This window comes from Phalacrocorax carbo, chromosome 1 (assembly GCF_963921805.1).
Source record: "Phalacrocorax carbo chromosome 1, bPhaCar2.1, whole genome shotgun sequence".
Taxonomy (NCBI): Eukaryota; Metazoa; Chordata; class Aves; order Suliformes; family Phalacrocoracidae; genus Phalacrocorax; species Phalacrocorax carbo.
This window is the reverse complement of record NC_087513.1, coordinates 192,600,380-192,622,565: the sequence shown is the minus strand read 5'-3', so window position 1 is coordinate 192,622,565 and position 22,186 is coordinate 192,600,380. Positions and strand designations below refer to the sequence as shown.

The 22,186-nt window shown below is 39.9% G+C and overlaps 1 pseudogene; it reads right to left on the bottom strand.

The window, feature by feature from the left end:
- Nucleotides 1-5,569: 5,569 nt before the first annotated feature.
- LOC104044676 (probable tRNA methyltransferase 9B) lies at nucleotides 5,570-21,916 on the bottom strand (annotated as a pseudogene).
- Between the last annotated feature and the right edge of the window lie 270 nt (nucleotides 21,917-22,186).

Here is a 22,186-nt window from a genome sequence, read left to right as displayed (position 1 = left end):
TCGCGGCAGGTCCAGCCACATTAGGTTGCTCAGTCCTCAGTGGCTGAGGTTTCAGTGTCTCCAAGGGTGATAGCCCTAAGAAAATGGAATTTTTGGAACTGTCTGCTAAAGATATGGCAATGAACTATGCGAGCCCGGCAAAACAGAAGTTGAGGGCCAGAGACAGAAACTGAGAGACAGGGAAGCACCTGTTTCATGACTATATCCTTGAGGAGAGCTGAGAGGTGGATTAAAGCAAATACCCTACCTCAGAAGCTGCTAAGAACGGGGTGATACAGTGTGTAGTCAAGGAGAACAACTAATTGGAATGTAGATAAGAACTAAAACAACGTGCCCAGTAGGTGAACTATCCTTGTGGTAATACTGAAAATCAGGCCCATAGGCCAGGAACCACCCCCCCTGCTAGTAAGTCCCTTAATCTATGAGCATCACAGTAAATTAAAGTGAGCTGTATGGTTCCATCGAAGTGAGAAAGAAATTAACTAATTATTAGCTGAGGCTTGTGAATATTAGCTGTGATTGACATATTTAACTGTATAAATGCCTTGTAGTTTCTCGGTGCGGGGTGCTAGCTTTGTGGGTTACCACCCAGCACCAATCTTTGCACAAAAATGGCTTGAATAAAATACCTCCGCTCTGTGTGTAGTTTGGTGTTTTGCACACTGGGTGAATGAACCCGCTTTTTGGGTTAACAAGGGCAGAGAATCCACCACCCCTATGGGCAGCCCATTTCACTGTGCTCACAGGAAGAATCTTTTCCTAATTTTCTAATTTCTAAAATTTATAATTGGGACCTTCTTTTACACATTGAGCTCAGTCAGGAGATCCCCACTTAGCTGTGCTGGCCTTCTGCCACATCTGCTCAGCTTTCTGCACATGAAATGAGTGTTCCTGTGCTTGGAAGAGGTTGCGCACCAACATTAGTTGATCAGAAGGGTGCAGTAGAAGACATTTTCGATTTTAATTTACAAAGCTGTGTAGAGATATCTGAATATGGGGGTGAAGGGAAAGTGTTGGGGGAGAAAAAAAAGCTTCTGGGCTTTATCAGTAAGAAGCTTACATTTTACTAGCCAGACAGGTTTTGTGGAAGGTGCCTTTTCTGTTCACATTCCCGTAAAGACTCTATAGCAGCTCTGGCCTGGCTTACTGTTAAAATACCTTTCTGGGTTTGTTTTTTTTAAAACCTCTTTTCAAGCTTCTGTATACAGTTATAAAGAGCAGAGTTTTGGTGTGGGGCAAATGAAGACCGAGAGATGGAAACCTACTGTCCTGCTCCCTCTCTTGGCTGACCCAGTGTTTCCAGAAATTTTTTTTCCTGCTTTTGCCTAGAACAATTTACTTTGCTGTACTAAATGTGATGCTTTTAGTTGGAATTCTGCGACAGCCAGTGAATGGCACAGTTTCACTATAGCTAAATGTTGCCAATGTGGGCTTTCACTGCAAGCAAGCTGGTGTTCTTTTTTAAACTTGCAATAGTATGTTCATGTGAAATGATTTATTGTGCCAAATTATGAAGGTGACACTTAGCACGGTCCTGGCCACAATGAGATCTGAAAGGCAAGCTTGTAAAGCACACATATTGAAGAATCCATGGAATATTTTCTGTGCTTTTTACCACTTGGAATCCTTCTGCAAAATGCTGTTTTCAGTCTTGAGTGAGAAGGAAGGAAGGAAAGGAAATTAGGAGCCCCATCAAAGAGAAGAAAGAAAGAAGTCAGAATGACAAAGCAAGCAAGGACAGATCCTGGGGGAAGACAGGTATACTCATTAATTGTATTTACATTTCAAAGACAAGTTAACTGCAGCGTTCTCAATCATACCCTACACTTGGGTTCCCTGCCACATACCATGAATAATAAATGCGCTTTGGAGCATAGAATAAGTGACCCAATAGGCTTCTTCCACTTTTAATTTCATGGGTGATCTTAATTTGAGAGGTCAGTACAAATGCCTATAGTAAGTGACAATTTTAGGCCAGTAATTACTAATTAAGACAGAAGGCAAGATGCTGGCTAAGGCACTTTCAAATAGATCAGAGATAACCTTGCAGGAGCTGATTAACTCAAACAGAACACCTCCTTAGGTGATAGCTACCAAATGATACTTGGAACAAGTTTTAAAATTAAAAGGGATGAGGGAAAAGGATTTATGAAGCTCTTGGCTGAGTTTTCTCTGGAGAAAGAATTTTGATAATAAGTGGGATTAGCTGTTTGCCAATTAGCAGACAATTAGAAGAAAGACATTTACCCAGTGGGTAAAAATCTTTTATGATAGATTCACACTCATCAAACCTGTTTATGCCAAAGGAGGGTAAACACTGACATGCTCAGTGTCTCAACTTTAGTGAGGTGAGCAGCTACTGCGCCAACTTCATATGGGCTGCGTGGGACTCGGTGTGACAGCGCTTAGAGTGGCAAGCACTGAACAGAGGGCCCCAGGCTGTGTGCGTGGATCCCAGGATGGCTGTGGCTGACTTCCAAGGGGTCCGTGAAGGAAATCGGGAACAGCAAACTAACCGTCTGTGAAGGAAATTGGGAAGTGTCTGACATGGGGAATTTTTAGGGACCTGCAAATCAGAGAAAGTGAGAAGACTTAGGCTTTATTGATATTAGTATCTGTAAAGGTGATCGTGATTGGTAGATCAGAGAGAGTGTCAGACATTGGAAGTTTTTCTGAAAGTGTCCTTTGGATAGACGAGGCCTCAGATAACCACAAATTCAAAGTGGTAGATGCTGTAAAGAGCTGAGCTGGGCTGCTGTTTTGTTGTGGTGGGTTTTTTTTTTTTTTTTTTTTTTTTTTTTTTACTTTTTCACATGGTTCCTACAAAATAGGGACATGTAGGCAGCACTGCTTGGCCAAAAGGCAGGGTAGGGGAAGAATCTGTCTGATTTTGCTTTTGTTCATGGTCCTTTTTTCCATCTCAGAACTTAAATGATTCCTGTGTACTTCCACACGCCACAGAAAGAGACGAGAAGGTGCAAGAACATGAGCACTCTAATCCAGACAGTTTCTCAAGGTGTATTTCATTGTTTGTCCTCTAAAGGGGCTAATTCTTGCCATTGACTCCACAGGCAATATGGAGCACAAAGCTAAACTTGCAGACCTAGATGCCTAAAGGAGGCCAGAAAAATGATATCTTTTTATCTGAAAATTCAGCTCAGAAAAGCAAAGAGCACAAGAGGAAAACAAATTAGGACCAAGCACGGCTCAGGATTGCAGAGCATTTCCCTGCTATGTCCCTTGGCACAAGGTAGCGCCTACCCTGATGACTACAAATGCAGATTGTGATGTAGAAAAGAAAGAATGAACTCAGTCCTGGTTTTGCTACTGGCATCCACATCGCAATGGGAATTTCCAATAGATCTTATGGCTTTATAACATTTCTGACATGCATAAATGTAAGGAACTATTAATACATGATCCCAAGCGAGTCCATGTTTTTACTTTCTTTCCTTGCATAGTCAGGGTCTCATTGTGTGGCAGCTTCATTTGCAAGAGGCTGAATTTGCTCTGATCTCAGGAAGCACTCAGCACCTGCCAGGGGCAACCATCCCGAGTGGAAGCCATCATGCGTGGAACCAGGTCTAATCCATGCCTTAGGCAGTGCTTGGCTACACAAGAAGTGGGCCTTTGCAGTTTATTTCATTCTGAACAAGGACATTTAACTCCTTGTTGAAGAGGAGGGTTGCTTTTAGGGCTGCTGACAGTTGTCCAGAGATTAAAATTCCTTCCAGTTAGGCTAGTACTGTCCCTGTGACATGGATCTTGTTTGGGAACACTTGACCTGCAGCAGGCAGACCAGGGCTGTCAGCATTAGGAGAAATCTATGGTGACTCATTGCACCCTAGGGAAGAACTGCAGATGATGAGCACCTTTCATTCAGGGAATGCTGGAGCTGGCTAAACCCTTCCAAGAGGATCAATCAGTTTCAGTTAAAATACCTGTGTTCATTTCCAGGAAAACTAAACATCAGGTGTGCCTGAGGGCAAGGACTGGCAGCTACGATCAAAGGCATTCCTCTGGTGCATTGTGTGGGTTAGCAGCCTGTTGAACCGTAGGAGCAGACACGATGGAGAGGCTTAGAGCTGCAACACGCTGCTGCTGCTTAGTGCAACCTGAAGCTGCACTGAAAAATAGGGAGATGTTGTCAAGTCCTTCTGGCATGGAAAAAAGTGTACAAAATGAAGGGAATGGTGTCACCAGAGCTGAACGGCAGCAATGTTTTGTGACTGAAAATTATTTTCTTCACTTGCACAAACATAACATCTAGGGGGAAAAAGGCAGCACTGCAGAGGCAGGCATTACAGATGGAGGAGATTGATTAGCCCCTCTAGCTTTTCCACCTGAAAATACAAGATGTACTATGACACCACTGATTTGAATTCCATGGGAGGAAGTAAAGGAAATGTGATTACAGCTATTATATCCAAACTGAATTAAAGCTGTATTTAAAAACTCAGATTACTGCATAGTTCCACGCTACATTTGAAAACATGATATGTATCTGCTACTAACAGACATATAAAGAACATGCAGGGGCTTATTTCTCAGAAAACTAGTTTGATCTCTGACTTGCTGATTCACAAATCCACAGAAACAAGGCAGGAAGTAAAATTACAGATAGTCCCTAGCACATTAATAATTGTCAGCAAAACAGCCATATTGCTTGGGATTTTTGTTTTGTTTACTTCCAAATATTTACTCTACATTGCAACCTTAAGCAAAATTAATTACCTCAGTTTCTTTATCTATAAATGTTGGATAACGAATCTTATCTTCTTCGCAAAAGGTGAATCTGTAGATAAAAATAAGAGTTTGCTTTCTTGGCTGTGACTGCTACAAGGCAATGAAAAAGATCTCTAGACTATGACAACATCGTGAGTTGCTGCCTCTGCCATGAGGGCTCTGTACACCTAGTAATTCTCATAAAAGACTGTCTCATATGACTAGAAGTATCATACAGGCTGACAAAGTGAACTGTAGTAAAATAGTACATCTTTCAGTTACTTCCCTTGTTACACCAAGTGGCAGAGTACAATAAATTTTAGCATAAAAAGTTGGCATGAACGATTACATAGTAATAAATGAATAACAAAGGCTTTTAATGCACATGTAAAAAATAATCCAGCAATCTCCTTCCAACTGTATTTTACCTCTTTTCAAGCAACAAAACACAGCTGGCAGCTGTTTATTAAAAGAGATCAGAGTGCTAAAATGTGTTTGGTCTGAAATAATAACTCTAGAAAAAAAATTTCAATAGACATATATTTTAAGAACAAAATCAAAGAAAACAAAGTCACAGAACCTGAGAGTTTCAAAGCACTCTCCTCCTCATACATCCCCCTCTCCCCCAAAACAAATCCAAGGCTAGGAAAAGCTTCAGGAAAGATTTTCAAAGGCAGTGAGCTTTCAAAAGGAAGAAAGCCCTGAAGTATTCTCTGTGCATTTCAATATGGAAATTTCCCCTATATCTTCCGCACTTCAATCTTCTCTGCGATCATGGACCAATTGTCATGGTCAAAGTATGAGTGAATAATAATAATATATAGCTCAGGAATGTGACCCTCTATCAGCTCAGCCAACTCCCCTTCTTTAAAAAACATGGTAGTATCTCAACCATGCACTACTTGGACCCATCCGATGTCTTCTCTGGGTGGTCAGGGTGCACTCATTGACTGCTTTCTGCAGGGGAAGAGCTTGTTCTCCTTTTGTTCTAAGGTTGGCAGAAAGCTCCTTGTTTTGGGTGATGGTCTGTTTTACGTTGTTTGACAGCTAATTCTTTCTGATGTGAAATTAGGTCAGATAAACAGACTCCACTGCAACCATGAATAGTATCTGCAAGCATAGGGAGCTGTATAGTTGCTTGCCCTAATTCTGAACAGCAACTTCTGAAAGCCTTCGAGCAGCATGACATGGGCAGCACAGGTTTAACAGCCACTTCAAAAGCCGTTGTATTTTCTAAACTCTGTTTGCAATGTAGAAAAAAGTTGGAAGCATGTTTCAGAAAGCCTCACTCTCTGTTTTTTTAAACTTTTTTTTTCTCTGTTTAATTCATTCAACTGAACACTATAATTGCAGTATCTAATGAGCTCTTCTTGGTGCCACCTATCACCCACATCTAATACTGAGTCAAGTGATCCTGAGAACAAGAGACCATCTCAGAGATTTCTCTAACACCGTGAACGGTGCTTTGTTCTCCCCTCCACAGGATGAGCTCCTTGCTGTCCTGTGTACCTCTGAAGTCCCATCCAACTTGACACGACTGGTTCAAAGCCAGCTTTTTGTCCTTGTGAAGAATTGTTTTTTGTACTCCACGTGAGCAAAGCTCACCCGAGGATCAGGAAGGGGGTGAAGGATTTAATGGAACAAAGGCATCTTGGTTTTCAAATCTTCTCCATTTTTGCTCCATTGCCCACTCATATATCATTATCTGGCCTCCTACTCTCAAGATGCGAGCCATCTCTTTTATTGCTCGCATGTGCCTCTCTTCCGTTGAAAAATGGTGAATCACTAGAACAGAACAGATAAGGTGAATAAGTATCCCTCGAGGCACTAACGAATACAGAGTATAAGGACAAGGACTGGCTCTCACACACTGGCAGCTGGTGTTTTGCACCACAAGGATGTATTATTTATCTTCCATTGTGCTATGCATTATTGTACTATCTCTAACATGTGGAAAGGGTTCATAACACACTGACTTATTTTAAAAACACAGCAGAATTTAGAAACGTCGAAACAAGTGACATCTTTCAGATCGGCAATAAACAACACAACAGTCTTATTTTCTCAATGAAAGGCTACCACTTGGTCAGTGGCAAAGCAACCTGGCCCGTTTTCACCCTCACCTAATGCTCATCTGCAGCCTGAAAGAAGCACTTCTGAAGGACTGAGGCCATACATGGTCCTTGCAACAGCCGTGCTAGTGATCCTGCTGAAAATACCCATTAAAAGTGGACTAGGTTAAAACTGCCTGCCCATTTCTCCTCTTTTAGTGACAGACATAAGTAACAGAGCACAAAAAATGAACAGCCGCTCTCAGCCTGGGATGTATTTAAATCATCGACATGTGGGTGAAAGACAATTAGTCAATTAGTATTTGTCTACTTCTGCCATTAACAAGCATGTATCACAAAAACAACGAATTAGATAATCCCACTCTTGCTTGATAACCCCCCCCACACCACACAAACACATGTGACATGGAGAACGACTCATTGTTATGACGGCAAAACTCAAGCAGCAGAGCTTTGCTTGAGTCAGAACTGAGTTTACATCTGACTCTCATTTCAATAAAAACTTTTGCCCCAAAAGGGCAATTGGTCTCTGGATTTGGCAGGAATTTGCCAAATGGCAGCTCTGCAGGTTGGCTCCTGCTCTTAGGCTGTGCAGCTCTAGAGCAATTTACAACAGACGTTGAGGTTGATCAGGCCTTGGTGCACAGCAGGGACTTCAGCAAAGTTTCAGCTACATCAGATGAACTTTACATGAGAAATAAGAATAGGAAACAACCCTGGAATAGTGCTGGAAATGAAAGGGCACATATTAAAGGTGTTGAAGATGAAAAGCAATAGAATTAGTGATATTTATTCAGCCTTATATTTTCCTCAGTGAAAATGCCTGTGCCATTTTGGGCAGATATTTCTACACATACCACTTCAGGTTACAATAATAAACCAGTTTTTGGTTAAGCTGTTAGAGTGTTGGTTTCCACAGAAAAGTAACAGATCTTTCAAGGGGGGAAAAAAAAGGAAAATGCTAGCAGAAGCTCTGTATCTGCAGCCTCTCTGTGTCTGTCAGGGAGGACATTCACTATCACATTCATTTTGCCTCAGAAGAAGAGACACTTTAAAATTAAGAGAACAACAGCATGCAATCCAGCTGAGAGGGGAAAACACTCTCCCTGCAATGAATGATGCATTCAGAGCCTCGGTGGCAATGTGAGGATCAAAAGGAAACCTTTGAAGAAAAAGGGTCTTTTAACATTTAGTTATTCAGCTGCTCTGCCTGTAGGTTTCACTTGTTTAAGATGAACAGAAGTCAATTCCAAAATCTCAGGTCTTCCAGCTGTAGTCAAGATGTTGACACTGAAATATTATTGCCTTTTTAATTAAAAAAGTATCAGTATCTTTTCAGAAATTACAGTGCATTAATAAAAATCTCACATGGAGCAAAACTTCAGTGTTGTCAAGAAAAATTTGTCAGATAATTTTAAAAGGTATGGATGATGTATTCGATTTAAAAATGCAAAACTCAAGGAAACAGTACCTCTGCATGGGGCAACATCACACTATCCTGAAATCACAGATTATCAAGTGATTTATTGCACATGATAGTTTTTAATCAAAGTCAAACCTGCCAGGCTCCAAGATCACCACGCTGCCACACTCACCTAAAGCAGGCAGCTTATATAAAATAAATTATTTATTTTCCTTGACATTACATTCCTTGTACATTGAAACAGTGTTTAGTCTGAACTATCTGCACTGTGCAGTAAAGGAGCCGTTTCATGGATGGAGCTGCTCATGTTAGCTGGCAGTGAGGCACAAACACTCAGCAAGGGCTGATTGCAGCCCAGCGTTGACATGAGCCTGCTTCCCTCCCCCTGATGGAAATGGTTCAGATCTGCTTCTCCTGCAACTTGTCTCATACTGATGAGTAGATGGTACTAGGGGTGATATTTCATAGAATGATAGGATGGGTTGGGTTGGAAGAGGCCTTCAAAGATCATCTAGTCCAACCTCCTTGACATGGGCAGGGACATCTTCCACTAGACTGGGTTGTCAAAGCCCCATCCAACCTGGCCTTGAACACTTCCAATGATGGGGCATCTGCCACTTCTCTGGGCAACCTGTTCCAGTGTCTCATCACCCTCATTAAAAAAATCTTTCCAATATCTAATCTAAATCTACCTTCTTTCAGTTTAAAAGCTTTGTCCCTGTCCTGTCACTACAGGCCCTGGTAAAAAGTCTCTCTCCATCTTTCTTACAAGTCCCCTGTAAGCACTTAAAGACTGCAATAAGGTGTCCCTGGAGTCTTTCAGAACTACACCCCTATAACAATCTTTCACCAGCTGTTCAATATATTTTAAGGTGATTTCCCACCATTCAAACACTATAAGACAAGGGTCCAGATGCTTGAAAGTGCATTTGTCATGATGACTGGTACTTTAAATGAAAATTAGTTTTGTCCTAAATTACAATAAAAACAGAAGCTTGCAGGTGGTGAAAACAATATCAGGGCAGAAGAAACTCATCCTGGATTGGAGCAAACATCCCTCCAGTGCGGGTCTGTGGCAGCAGTCACTACCAGATGTTTGGGAAGGAAAGAAGGGAAGAAGAGTGATGCTCTCTCCCCTCACCTCCTATGGTCATCAGCCTAAGATCTTCCTCAGCCACAGGCTGGAGCTCGTATCTAATAGCCAGTGATGGATCTGTCCTCCGTGGATACTTTCTTGGACTCGTACTTCTGATTACAGAAATTCACATGTCAAAGGAATCTGCAATTTAAATATACGTTTTTTAGAGAAATGGTCTGTTTTAAATCTTTCCCTATAGTTATCCTGTTGTAAGGAACCACAGAAATTTACTCCCTTTTCGCTAATTTAATCATTTGTGGGTTCCAGGATGTTATGTGAAGTATACACTTCTTCTATGATACTTTTATGATGATACCTTTTTCTTAGGTGAATAGACCTAGCCCATTAAACTATCCTCATTCATGAACAGTTTGTACCTTTGATCGTTTTAAAGACCTTTATTAGTTCATCTATATCCTTCCAGAAATGGAGAAAACCTGAATTTAATGCAGTATTCAAGATATAGATACACCAGGTATTTGTCTTCTACCATTCTTCTGGATTTTCATTTTTGTTTTTAACATTTGAATACTTTTTTTGACCAGGTTTGAACACTGAGTTAATATTTTTCAGGGCAATGAAAATCAGTGTGACAATGACTTCAGTATCTCCTTTCTGAATAAGAATAGAGGGTACCACTGTGCCTGTACGCTTAGTTTTTTTTTTTTCTTTGCGCCTTGCCTAGCATTTATCCATGAGTACTTTTCTGCAATTTTGCACCCAGTCATTAGTATCACAGGAGACTTTTTTTGCAAATCTTTGCAGTCAGTAATCCTGAATAACTCACCAGCGAACTTTATCACTAGCCTATTCATTCCACTTGTAATTATAAATTACATAGGAATCTGTTGAACAGAGGCCTTTTTATAGGTGCCATACACCTACACTAAGTATTCAACATTGAGTCTTTCAGCACTTCAGCACTTTCCACACTTGTCTGCTAGCATTTTATCCTTCTGGCTTTCCCTTTCAGTTTTCCTTAGGAGTTTTTCCTTTTTGGTAGTAAACTTTTATGCAGTGGATTTTTAAAAGCATTTTTGTTCCTAGCAGGAGGTTTGATTGCGGTCACGTTAAGTTCAGTGAGAGAATGTAGTTCTTGCACAATTACTTACTGATGTGGGCCTGATGCACCATTTCAGACTAATCAGAATTTTTTCCCTTTTTTGGGTTCTCAGATTAATTTTTCCAAGAGGCTTTGTGCCCCTGTGTATCATTTACACAATCTACATATGGATAATTGCAGTTTCTCAGTATTTTGTTTTATGCCCTCACAGCCCTCACAATCTCTCTTAATAATCTGTGGTCATTTTCTCCAAATTTATCAGAGAGTTAGTGATACAACCTTATTATCACACTGCTCTCCTCTGAAGCTGTCTACCTACTATAATTTCTTCCAGAAGTTTATCCTCATGCTTTTTCCACAGAAGAATATTCAGAGCTTTTTAGCTGTTATGCAACCCTTGTAACAAAAGCTAGAAAAACCCCTTAAGTTCACTGCTAAAAGGGCTTTAATGAACACTCTATCATTATCACACTAACCAACATCATGTCATAGTGATGGGGGCAAGTAGGACCACATTCGATTTTGTAAACATCCAAACAAACCATTGCAAAAAAGAAATCTAAGCACAAGAATGCTTGTTTGGGGTGAGCACAGGTGCTTGTTCAAAACCCCTGACAGCTCTTTGCAGCAGCAAGGCCTTGATTCATGTATTAGCAGCTGTTAGAAATCAAGCATTCCTTTTCATTTTGGCCATACATTCCCCTAGTGTACCTAGAAGTAATTCCAAATTAATTATGTGCCATGTACTGCTCATTCCCACCACTTTTGTTTAAATTGAAGACTTAAAGGTTTTCCATAAGTGAAAAAGACATAATGCAATTTTAGATTTCATACAGAGGGGGCGAGGAGGAAAGGAGGACATTTCAAAGATTCTTCTCTTCTTCATTTCATAAGAATATAATTAATTGCTCCTTCTCTTAATTTAATACTGTGACTAATCCTACTAAAAGGGATTATTTAGAACAAGCAGACAATGCAAGATACACTTCTGTGTCATTCAGCTGTCTTCAGAGAACAAAACTGAAAGCATCAACAATTTTGGCTGAATATTTTTTTAGAAGTAATTTTCAAAATTAATATTTTAGGTCAGTGATTCAATTTAAACCCTGTTAAATGGCAAAAAGAAATCTGTGTAATCAGAAATTGCTTTCCTCTGTCAAATTCCTTTACTGAAGTTAAATCCCTTCAGAGACATTTGGAAGGTATTTAAGGATCACAGAATCTTTATCTCGGAGACTCTTTTGTATGTACTGTATATACACTTTAGATGTCACTTTATCTCTGGCAGTGGTAATAAAAGGAACAATTGGAATGTATATAGAAGGCATGATTCTAAGTTAAATATGATTTTATTCTCTTCATTATGGTGTTATCAGAAATAAAAAGGGGAGGAAAAATACTAATATACCAGAGAATTACTTAAAAGAATTACTGAGTAAACTTCAAACAGTTTTTCCATTAATAACTTTTCCTATTAAAAACATAACTCATTAATTACTCTAGGTTGGAAAATTTGTTCCTTCTTTAATTTTCCCACATTGATGGTTAGCATTAGCAAATGAGGATGCTGCCTTTATAAAAATCACTATAATTATTAAATTTAATTAACTTATTAAAGGCTTGATTCAGGAATATAATTATGTGCTTAATTTTAAGCATCTGACTAGCTACACTGGTTTCAGCAGAATTACTTCTGCTTTTATATTAAGGATAATTCTGGAATGCTTCTCACAGTGACATAAGGTGGGGACACCTATAGCTAACACCAGCAAAAGAAGGTAGTAATACAAGATCCGGTGGAGCAAGGTCACTTCAAACTGTCCCCCTTCTTTGCTTCCTTCCTTGAGTCACCTGCTCAGAGCCTGAATAACTCCTCACCTCTTCCCACCCAGAGCAGCAGGGCTTTGCCTGGAGCTGCTGCTCCACCTCCCCCCACCGCAGTACCTCTGGGGTTCACCTGATGGGCTCTCAGAACCACCTCAGTCTGCTCTCAAGCACCATTTAATCTTGCTTGTACACTTTATATTAGTCAGTCACTGCATATAGAGGAAACAATGCAGGTAGCTGCATTCTTTCCTTCCCTCCTGGGCATGCTCCTATGTGCTGGGCTACAGGCTTAGGCTCCTCTTCCACCTCCTTTTGACTTCTTGGCTGCAGGTTCCAAGGGATGGTGGTAGTTTTCTCCACCCAGTGCAGCCAGGTGTTTGAGGACAGGGGCATGTCCCGGAGTATTGGAAATGTGGGTTTTGAAACCCCTCCAGCTGAGGAAGGAGGTGAATTGTGTTCTCCCACTTTCTGGTGAATGCCCTGAGGACTTGGCTGGACTGGAAAGAGGGGGGGAAAAAAAAATCTCTGCAATGCTCTGTCAGTTGCCAGCCCCAAAAGAAGCCTTGGCACCACATATCTTCAGTGAAGAAGGTTTAAATGTGCACCCAGCTTGGGTGCCTGAAAGCTATTCTGGATTTCAGTGTCTTACCCAGCAGGAGAATAAGCTTTTGGTATTGTACAGTGAAATCCCACACTCGGGATCCTGCTGTTGAGTGACAGCACAAACCTGCCAAAACCATCAGGTGGAAGCTGCTCAGCCATCCCTCCTTCCAAAACCACATCCACATTGCTCTGCACCCTGAGAGAGCGGAGGTCAGCAGCCGTACACGAGCAAGTTGTGCAGCTGGTGACAAGCTGTCACCTCTTTTAATGACACCCAACGGCTGGTCAAGACCTTGCAACCAGGTAACACATTGTTAAGAACATGTAGGTAAGATTTAAAACAGATATACTGTCAACACGAGGACAGTAATAAAACCACGGGTAGCCAATTGTGGTCTAGAATAAATGATTACATTTAAAAGTGCTGAGCAGGCTGTTGGCTACTACTGTGAAAATTAAACTAAATATAAGGCATCAGTTCTGCATCCCATAACTTGGAGCAATAGAGGGGACTGTAAGGGCTAGAGCTTGTTCTGTTTTGATGCACATTTTTCTAAGGAAAAAGAAAGACAGAGTCAAGTTCTCTGACCTGACTGCATCCTGAGATAACTATATATCATCCACTGGAAATAAACTTAGGATATTTTTGATAAATCAGTTTTAACTTCCATGAAAATATCAATGCAAGGAACAGAAAGCTCCTGATTTAACTGAGATAGAAATCAGGCTCCTTGCTGTTGGTGAGAATTGCACTGATAGACAATGCTGTCAGCTCACGAACCCAGCGAGAGCAACTGCGTGAACGACAGATAAAGCCTGCAGGTGTCAACCACAGGCTCTGACTGTCCTGTGGAGCTTCTCCACATCTCTAAGAATTTGTGATTACTAGCTTAGAAATAACTGTATTATTCATTTTAAATAGAACACTAGCAGTGGTGAGACCAAAGCTGAAATCAGGACTTGCAGATGTCTCAGAGGAAGCAACAATACCCTGCGGGTGGCCTCATCAAATCTAGAAAATCCCACTATAGGTGGCATTTCTCCTCTGTCTCTTGTGAGGCCTCTTGCGATATTCAGACTTCATTAGTATTTTGCACCTCTGGCTTCCATCAGGGAGGAGACTGATCTGCTGTGAGAAGAGCTGTATTAAGATTAGGCAGCAACTGGTTACAAGAGAGTCAATGGATTTTTCTCAAAAAAGATGGGTGGCCTTTACATTCAAATAGATGTAGAAAAATAGAGGCAGTTCCTTTTCCAGCTCCAAGGCAGAATTAAACACTTGGCTCAAATGTGACCCAAATTGGTCTAACCTGGTCTTAAAAGCCTTTTAATATGTGAGGAAAATAACCTTTGCTGGAGGTTAAGATGATTATATTTTTATTTCTATGTAAAAGTAATACCAGCTTTCTGTAAAAATCATTTATCTATTTGAAGACTATTAGGTTTCCTTCAGTCTTTTCTTTTTTTTTTTCTTGACTAACCAAACCCAATTCCTTCATTTTCCTCTAGTAATTCAGATTTTCTGAATTTAAAATGTCTCCACATCGATCGCAAACATTTTAAGACATGGTCCCCAAAAGCGTATATGATATTCCACCTAGGATCTCAAAACTACCAAGCCCAGGAGGATGATTAATTCTTCTGACTTCCGTGAAACTGCTTTGTTTTCATACCCCAGACAGGTGTTTGCCTGGTTTTGTAACTTCACGACACTACTCACACATATATGGCCTGTGGTCCATCTTGCCTGGCCATATTTCTCACTTTGTTCATTGAACAGTTCCTTCCCAAGAATGGTATGTCCCTCCCAATGGTTTCTGTATCTCTTCTTGTTGTTTTCAGACAACTCTACATCATTTGGATGTGAAATCCCACTTCCAAAATAATTCCAACTCTTCCTATACAGGAGCTGTTCACAAATTGTTCAATATGCTCTCTATTCTGTCATCAAAGCTATTAATTAAAATTTTGCATAGAAGCAGATGTAGGGTGGGTCCCAAGAGCATCCTATTTGAAATGTGTCCTGATTGGACAGTGAACTACTGATCCATTTTGATACTGATTTTTTTTTCCATATTCTTAGCTCTATTTACTTATTTCACTTGCAAAAATGACACGGGAGTCGAGATATATCATGTCTTCTCCCGCTACCCTGTCTATTGGGGTGATTACCTTGTCAAAGACAGAAAGCAGATTGGCTTGCCTCTGACAAATACCTGTTGGCTGTTTTCCATTACATTAGTATTCTGTAGGTTTAAATAATTTATTCAATTTAAATTAGATTATTGAAATTATTTATTCTAGTATTCTTGCATTAAGTTAGGCTGGCTTCCTTTTGATGTCCTTTCTTTTATGGAAACTAGTATTAAGTTTTCTTTTTTTGACTTGGTGGAGATCTTAAAGATAATCTGCTAGTTGTCAGTAGTTTAAAATTAATTTCATTATTTCCTAACAACCTGTGCATCCTAATTTATCTAAATATTAAGATGTTATTTCCTTTTTATAGTCTAAAATTTTGTCCTCTGGTTAAAACTCTACTCACTTACTGATGACTACTATTAATTTTCTGTAAAGACCAAAGGAAAATGCAACTTCCCCTGCCACCTGTTACTTGCTGTTCTTTCCTTTTTGTTTTCCTCTTGCTTTGTATGCATTTATAAAGGCTTATTCTAGTTCTAATTCATGTTATGCTGTAGCCATCCTGGCTTTGGTTCTTCACACCATCCCTTAGAATTATTGATAGTCATGTTTTTTGATTATTTCTTTCCAATTTCTATGGCATTACGGAGTTCCTGATGCTGTCATACCAGACCTCATTATACTCTGCTTTCCACTGGGACAGGTTGCTTGTTGTGCCTTTAATATTGCTTATTTTAGGGAAAGTAATTTTCTCACCACAGTGCCTTTTTGCTGAAAAAAAGTTAAAAAACTGTTAGAATGTAATCCCTATCGATCCTTAGGAAAAACAGAATTTGGGAGAACTGGCAGGTAGTGTTGATACACCTACCCGACAAAACTCAGTGTTATGCAGAAATAACCAAGGTTGCACAGAAATATGAAGTTTCTTTATGGAGTAAAGAAACTATCTCATGATGACTTTGCAACGTTGTGCCTATATTAATTAGCACAACAGTGCAATATAACTACACTGATATGATCTGATACTAACACTTGGTTTCTTCTTGCTCAGCATCTCATTGATTTTTAGCATAAAGTCAGAACCTTATATAGTAAGGACCTTTTATTTGGACTTCTTTTTTCCCCAGGAGACCCTTGTAAACTTTAAGAATTTTACTATTTGCAGTGATGCAGACGATTTTCTCAGACAGTGTAAATTAGAGGACTAGACAGGTTTACATCCTTTAGATTCCCCTCACATTCTCTGTTAAATTACCACAAGACTAAAAGATCACAGATTAAAGAAAAGTTAATTTTCACATATTGGTATTAACACCAAGGAAAGACATTTGATGCTCTTCACTCCAGGAACCCTTTTTCCCACTGGGATGAAGAGTCTGATCAGATATTTCAGTAATATAAAATAACTTTACTGACTTGAGTATGTGACCCATAATAGGAGAGGAAAATGTGATGTCTTTGCCTTTGCATTTGAAGGAAAGGAATTACTTATCTAAATTAATAGGAAAAAAAAGCTGCTTCTTATCCATTGCCCATCTCAGTCCAAGAGCCCAGCATATACAAGATTTTATTAACAGAGAATATGACCTCTCCATATAAAGGAGAAAGCCACCTGGACAGAGGTAAAGCCATGCTAAAAAAGTCAGTCTTGCATTACGATTTGGAACAATTCCTTAGCCAAAGTGGAAACACGAGTGCCGGTTCTCTTGCCATTACTGCAAGTGGCAGAAATCCTACTTATTTCAATAATACAGGAATGGCTTCATCACTGTAACAATAACAAAGCCATCAGTATACTGCAAAGGGGATGACTTCTGTTGTTCGGGGATATTAAACCTCAAATAAAATTATGCTATGAAATCACTGGGAAAGTGAGTATTTTTCTTTCTTATGGCAGTGAAAACGTTGTGGAATGAATTGCGTGCTCACAGGGAAAATTTGTCTCCCTGAACAGAAAGTTAAGCATTTGAAAGCAGCACATTCTAAACTTTTGCTGATATATCATGTCTAGAGTTGTTTCTTGTCAGTATAGGATACTCCATTCATGGAAGTGGCAAAAATTCTTCATTATATATGCATAAGGAATAGGTGTTGAGTACAAGGAAAAAATCATCAAGTTAGGATTGACACTCCTCCTCTGCCAATATTTCCTACAACAGACCTGACCTGGCTTTAGAACACCTACAGAAACGTCTTGCCTCCCTTGACAATCTCCTGAAGATAAAGAGAACACATGCTTGCCCAAACAGTAGTATATATGTACTATATGAGTATTATACTATATACTAATATATATAATAACTCAGCATATTATTTGAAGCTTTATAATACATCTGAACCATATCTTTCAGCAATAATAAGAAAATACAATCATTACTATGGTTCATGCATGATCTGTGATGGTAAAGGCTGTAACAGAAATAACTTTGTAATTTGCAGCCATATTATAGTGCTGAAACGGCCCCAGTCCATAACCACACAGTTCTACTTGTCGCTCTAGTATCATTCTGGATTCCTCACCGATTCTAGCTTCTCACCCAGCAGCCATGCGAAGAGGACTTTCAGCTCGTTGTGGATGGGAAGGTCTGTAAACCTGCATCTCCAGCAATGACCTCAGCCCAGCCACTCTGCTTTTCTGTAGAGTGTTCACAAGTACTCCTGGGGCACAGACTCTTTTAAGTCAAACAACTTCTGAACATTGCTACATACCCTTTTCAACAAATCTGGCTGTCCTTCACTTCCTTGCCCTGGATTTCCGGAGAATGCCAAATCACCTTTGGGCACAGGATGATTGTTCCTCCATTTGGACAAAAGATGTGAAAACCAAATAATAAGGACTTTGCTGTTGGTCATGTTTCTTAAATCATGACTGAAAGATTTACACATGGTGTAGCTGAGCATGGTTCACAGCCCCATACAATGATGTACCAGTGAGAATAATGCCATCTCAAATTTCTATCAGATGTCAAATTATATGACATGGACCTGCACTTGAAAGGTAAAGTTCTTCAGGGCTTAAAGAAAGGTCACCCAAGACATGGAGAAGAGGTTGTGTAAGGCTACTCACTAACTTCAAGAGATGTGAGGTATTAACATTTCACTTTGATTTAACAAGGCTTAAAGACCTTCACACTCCTTTGGTTGAGAAAAGGAAAATCAAGTTTGCTGGGCACTGTAATTTGTTTTATTTAGAGTATTGTCCAACTTTTAATCTGTATAAGCTTCATACCTAACTTCTAAAAGGTCATTGAGTAATTTTAATACTCCCAAAACAAAGAACCCTCAAAATTTAAAAGAGAAAAAAATAAAGGCTAAAGCTATGATTCAACCTCTGCTTTAAAAGTGGCAAAGACAGGTAGTTCCTCCATCATTAAGTTACACTGAATAGGGCAAGTAAACAAAAAGGAAAAGTTTTACAAGAAATGAAATCTGAGGCTATTTGATGAACATTTTAAGGCAGCAGTGCCACTGGAACAGGCACTTCTGCTTGCTTTGTCATTGGCTCCTTGTTCTTTCTCTGCATTATCCCCTGCTTTTGCTGAAGCAGGTCTCTCTGCAGTGAAGCAATGGGTAACTGATTCGGCTAAAAGCAACCTTTCTTTTTGCTGGTTACTTTCCAGCCAGATCAGTGACAGGGTCATCCTCATCAGCACAAACTGATTGTGTTGGCTGACAAACCATGGATCATGGTTTGTTCCAAAATCAGCGTTTGGAAAGGTGCAAAAGGATTTAATACTGAGCTTCGAATATGTTCAGTGTTCCTAAGAGAGTTTTGTTATATTTTCCTCCTGACAGAGCCAACATTTCAAATTTCTGCATGTAATAAGGCAAAAATAAGGCTTTCCTTTCCTGTTTTGCACATTGTACTTCACTTGTGCTTGGGCTAGAATAAAACAGCTCTCATCTGTGTGAATTACCCATTTTGTAGTTCTTCACTGAGTTTGCAATAATATACATTTCTTGTGTTAATATAGATTTACCTGGTCTACAAAACCCAAAATATTCTGTTGGTCACTGAAAAAAGAACAAACTTAGAAGAGACTGAGTGCTTTAGACCCTTTAAAGGTCTGACCTATATACACTGGCAGTGCGCAGAACTTACCAGCAAAGGACAGGACAGCATCAAAGCACTCACTTCAATAAGGCAGATACAAGCTATGCCATAACATTACATCATGGCCTTCATTTCATGCTAATTCCAGCAATGGAAACAGTAGTCGCAACTCAGTTTATAGACTTGAGAATTGATGTGAAGGTATTTGCCATTTCCTCAGCCTGAAGAAATAGTGAGGAGGAGAAAGAAAGGCAATTATTCGGTGTCTGTACAAAAGAAAATGTATTCCTGACATAAGCCATGATGTACGCCCTTGGCTGGCCTAATAGCTTGAAATTCTCCACCCATTTTAAAGGAGATGATACAATTGCAGTGGAATTCAGGTTATTTTTTACCATCACAGTACAATGAGCACAGACTGCTCTTTTCTGTCTAGCAGGCTCTCTGCTGCGTGACAAGAGGTGTTCAAGTGGGACTGCTAGAGAGCATTTACCTTGGCCTTCCCACCACATACGGAATCAAAAATATTTATGGTAATGGTGCTACTGCAGTTCTGCTTGTAATACTCAAAATGCTAAGTGAAAGCATTATGTAGTGGGAGCACAGCACTGAATTATTCCTGTGTATTGAAATGCTGATAGACAAACTAGACTGCTAAGTAATTAAGTCACTATTAGACCAAACCATTAAATCCATTGTTTGCTGTTTTAACTGCTGCTAATTGCTGTCACCATGACAACAGTAGAGTTTCTTTTTCTGGTATCTCCACGCAGTTTCCTTTTCATAATGGAGCCTGCGACATGGAAATTTACATCTTCCTAAATTGAAATACTTCTTGAGTTGAAATAAAGGCAGACATCTTTAGGAAAGAACAGTTTTAATGTCATCAGTTAAATGGATCTTACCTAAATTTTTGATAATTTATTTGCAGAATTATCTGGATCTTAACAGAAAGTGTATTTTAACATAGATTATTAATTTTAAAAACTTGCCTTCTCACTTGCATCATAAAAATCATAGTTCACATTAAGATCAGGGAGGTAAGTGCATCAGGCTAGCATAATACCCTGTACCTTGCACAGACCTTAGTTCACATCCTGTTTAAGGCTATGCTTGCATCAGTCATTAAGCTTGGGTCAGAGCCTACATTTTCTCTCTAATTCGTTCTAAAAATTATAGTTATTTTGGAGCCTTCTGAATATTTAAGTCCCTATATTTAGGTTACAGCCATCCCATGGCACCTATTCTGTGTACCCCACCGTGTGGGTCCCTATGTTCGGTAAGGAGCCTCCTAGTCCAATCAATCTGTTATGACATTTGAATAGGAGATAAATCATTGCGAGCTGCAGATAGAATTCTGCTCCTAACTGCTTGTCTAATATTAACTGCTGATCCCATCTCCCAGGAATGAAGGAAAGATATCCAGAGAAAAGCTGGAATCAGTCCTTCCCATGCCTGACTTCAGCACCAGGTGAGAAAAGGTGCTGTGAAATGGTGCCAGCACTTGGCTAATATTAGGCTTTATTTTTTCAAAGAGAAAGAGCAGAAAGAGGACTACCCTGAAGCTCTGACTGGAAGACAACTCCAGGACTTTTTCTGGTTTTCACTTTTGGAGAGAAAGGCTCCAGTATAAGCCAAATGACAGCTACTAAATACATTTCCTCTAATCTAACACCAGAGGCTGCTTTGCAGGGGTGGAGGGGCAGAGGATAGCCCTGCAGATAGACTCCTTTCCAGTGCTGTGGCACCACTCTTGGCAACTGTATCTTGCATGAAATGTGTCTCTGGCCACGGACACCACAAGACCATGCCAGCAGCCTCTGCAGGCCAACGCCCAGGAGCCAAGCCTGAGCTTAAATTGCAGCATTAACAAAGTCCAAAGTCTGTCACATTGGTAAAAAATCAATGTGCTCATTCTTTTTATGTGTTTTATTTGTTCACATTGAAAACACTACAAAATCTTCCAAGATCTAGGAATATACTCCTGAGCGTTTTGACTGTGATAAACTGGGAAAAGTATATGGTAAAGTTTGAATGGCACCCAAAAAGTTAGCGTGATTAACCCAACCCTCAGTAATTTTTCTCTTTCACAAGCATTCCCATGCTAGAGTGGGAAGACTACACATATGTGCTGCTGTAAAGGATTACAGGTCCAAAAAACTATTTAGAAGTCTAGCCTAAACATGTAGAAATGATGAGTTAATGCCCAGATCTCATTTGGGCAACCAGCATGTATCCACTTCTGGTGCAGGTGCTGAAGGCTGGTACAGAGGCTTCCCTTCTACCATTTAGACATTCTCAAACTTTTGGGGAATTAAAAACTCTCACACATTGTTCCCCAAAGCACCAGGACAGTGTCATTATACTTGCTTCAAACTGGCCACACACAATACATGTTGTAAGAGCTAAAGATTTCAAATTCCAGAATTATCATATCAATATGCAACATTAACATCCACTACTGACATCTTAATAAATTTAGCTTCAGTTTAGTGCCTCAGTTTAGTTGACCTGCTGGGTACTGGGAAAAGTCAGGTCGTCTTCGTATACCTATGAATGGTGGGGCAAAGTAGGAGGCAAATTTGGTAGTCAGTCTAGCCATTTTGACTCCCCAGTTTGATTCACAAGCTCCAAACCCTTCTGCCACAAATATTGCTTGATAGAAAGAGAGAACATACTTAGTCTGTCATTAGCAATGTGATAAACAACCCCACTCACCAATATCAGCAATCAGGCTGCCTGGTTCCTGCTCTGAAATGAACTGCTGCACCTTCGGCCATGCCCTGTAGCATGCGTCTTTGAAGTAAGGAGTAATTTTCTCATATACACTACAAACGTGGTCCCTCTCGAGTTGGTTTGCCTCCTTCTCCATCACAGCCAAGGCTAAGCTAACCCACTGAAGGCAGTGCAATTGTCCTAGAGAAAGGGAAGGGAGAAAAACCGGCACTGAAACTCTTGTTACCAAAGTACATTTCCTTAAGTTAAGCAGTATGACATTGTTTATTTAGGAAATAGTATTTCCAAATACTGTGTTGCCATTAAAGAAAAATTGCTGAGGCTTTTAAAGGAAGAAAGGTCATCCATTCTATGTTTTATACAATGTGTTGCTTTCTTATATAAATTTGAAAGGAATTTTATGACC